At 43.4% G+C, this 2,326-nt stretch overlaps 1 non-coding gene across 1 annotated transcript; it reads left to right on the top strand.

The window, feature by feature from the left end:
- Nucleotides 1-1,383: 1,383 nt before the first annotated feature.
- LOC111722003 lies at nt 1,384-1,488 on the top strand. The gene has a single exon (XR_002770974.1). It is a non-coding gene; the product is annotated as a U6 spliceosomal RNA (small nuclear RNA).
- The last annotated feature ends 838 nt before the right edge of the window (nt 1,489-2,326 follow it).

The following is a 2,326-nucleotide window of genomic DNA, read 5'->3' as shown; positions in this document are numbered from 1 at the left end:
GAAGATGCTGAGCATCCTTTCACATCCCTGTTGGCCGTTCTCCTTTGGAGAAACGTCTACTCAGGGGCTTTGTCCAGTTTGTAATGCTATTAATTTTTGCTGCCGAGTTGAGTTCCTTGTAAATTCTGGGTATGAGTCCCCCGTAGGATGAATAGTTTGCAAATATTTTTTCCCATTCTGCCAGTTTTCTCTTCACCCTGTTAATTGTTTCTCTTGATGTGCAGAAGCGTTTTAGTTTAATATGGTCTCATTGGTCTATTTTTGTCTTCATTCGCTATGTTTTCAAGGTTTCAGCCACAAAATCTTTTCCCAGACCGATGTCCTGAAGCATTTCCCCTATCTTTTCTTTTAGTAGTTTTATCATTTGGGGGCTTATGTTTGAGTCTTTCATCCACTTTGAATTGATTTTTTTGTATGTAATAAGAGTTAGGGGTCCAGTTTCGTTCCATTGCATATGGATATCAGGTTTCTCAATACCAATTGTCAAAGAGGGCATCTTTTCCCTTATGTATGTTCTTGGCACATGGATCAAAAACCAGTTCTCTTTCAGGCCACAGGTGCCATCTCCCCTCGGCTGTGCATTCAGCCCTCTCCACTAATGGTTATGAAGATGCAATAGAATGATGTTGGATTGGGAAGCAGTAACAATTCCTGTTCCTTTTCAACTCTCTCAGTTTCATCACAGCATTGATGAAAAAAATCATCGCAAAAAAATCCATAGCACTGATTGTCATGGCTAGGCCAAAACACCCACCTTATCAGTGAGCGGCACAGCTGAGCCCCCTGCATCACCAGCCCCTGGGCTGACAGTAATGTCCCTAAAGTCTTCATTTCCTTTTGTGCTCACTGGAGTTTCAGTTCAAAATTACTTTCCTTCCTTCAGCCTCCTCTCTTTCTGCTGCCTGGCTCTTTATTTCCTCTTAGAACTTGCTCAGGCCCCGCAAAAACTCAGGGCCTGCCTTCCGGCAGCTCAGACTCCAGGGGGAAGTCTCATACTCTATGATTACCAACAATATTCATTGGCATAAATGACAATAGGTTGTACAGAGCAGACCAATTCCAGAGACATTCTTCCTCCCATCAAATCCTAATTCTTCCTCCATCATATCTGCTCTTCTCATATGCTGAGTCATATTCCAGTGATGTAGCAGCACTATTAATAATCCCTCACATTTCTATGGCTGGGGAAATCAAAGAACTAAGGTTAGAAAAGTCCTTGGGAGGTCATCTACTCCAGTAACTGTGCTACTTTCTATACATGAGCCTCCTTTTATCTGAGGCAGGGTTTGCAAACTGGCCACAAGAGAAACCTAGACATCAGATAAGTTTTGCAGGATTTTAAGAATCAGGAAACTTGTGCTCACTTCGACAGCACATATACTAAAATCGGAGATTTTTCAGATCATTCTGCAATGCAGAGAAGATTAACATGGCCCCTGAGCAAGGATGACACACAAATTTGTAAAAACAAAGAAACTTCCCATTTTTAAAATTCATTTTCAAGCTTCAAGTTTGAAAGGAGGCTGCTGCTCCTCTGGAATGGGGTCTCTCCTCTTCACCACTCCCCTCCCCTCCCCATGACATTATCTTTAGTCCATCACATGGCTGGTTAGCTGCTGGTGTTTGAAATCTTCCGCAGTCGTCCCCCCCAAATCCCCTACACCTCTGAGCACTGCCAGGGAAAGAGTTCACCATCTCCAAAAACAACCCATCCTCTCTTTGAACCATTCATTCTAAAGTTCTTCCTTAAACCGAAAGCCAAAGCATCCGCCTCCCCGATACCGGACAAGGAGATTCCCTCACTGAGTTTGCTCCCAAGCGAGCATCCCCTGTCCCTCAGCTGACTTGGTTTCTGGCCCCCTCTCTATCTTCATTTTTATTTTCTGAAATGATTCACTCTTTTTTAAATGCCTTTCAAAGTATAACTCCAGAAATGAAATTCTCTTCCCGGTCAATTCGGCTCATCCCTCTATTGTCTAGAATTTCATCTGTGTACTAATTAAAGGAAAGCTTGCTGAGTGCCCACCAGGTGCCAGGCTCCGGGCCAGGCACCAGCATCACTTTGGCAAACCACAAAAGCTCAGGGCCTGCCTTGCGGCAGCTCAGACTCCAGGGGGACGACAGTGTGACCCAGTGGTCTCCCAGAGAAAGGTAAACCTGCCCTGTCGTGTGTGCAAACTCGGTTCTGGATAAATCCACGATTTTAGACATTTAGAAGAATGAAATAGTAGCAAATGTAAAAGATAAAAACGTAGGTGAATAATTTAATTATCTTAAAGGGAAAGTCTTTCTAATCACAACAGAAAACCTAGACGCAGTAAAGCAA

Source organism: Otolemur garnettii, unplaced genomic scaffold, assembly GCF_000181295.1.
Source record: "Otolemur garnettii isolate 467f Iridium unplaced genomic scaffold, OtoGar3 scaffold00209, whole genome shotgun sequence".
Taxonomy (NCBI): Eukaryota; Metazoa; Chordata; class Mammalia; order Primates; family Galagidae; genus Otolemur; species Otolemur garnettii.
Note: the sequence above shows the minus strand (reverse complement) of the source record. Positions and strands in the feature narration are given on the sequence as shown.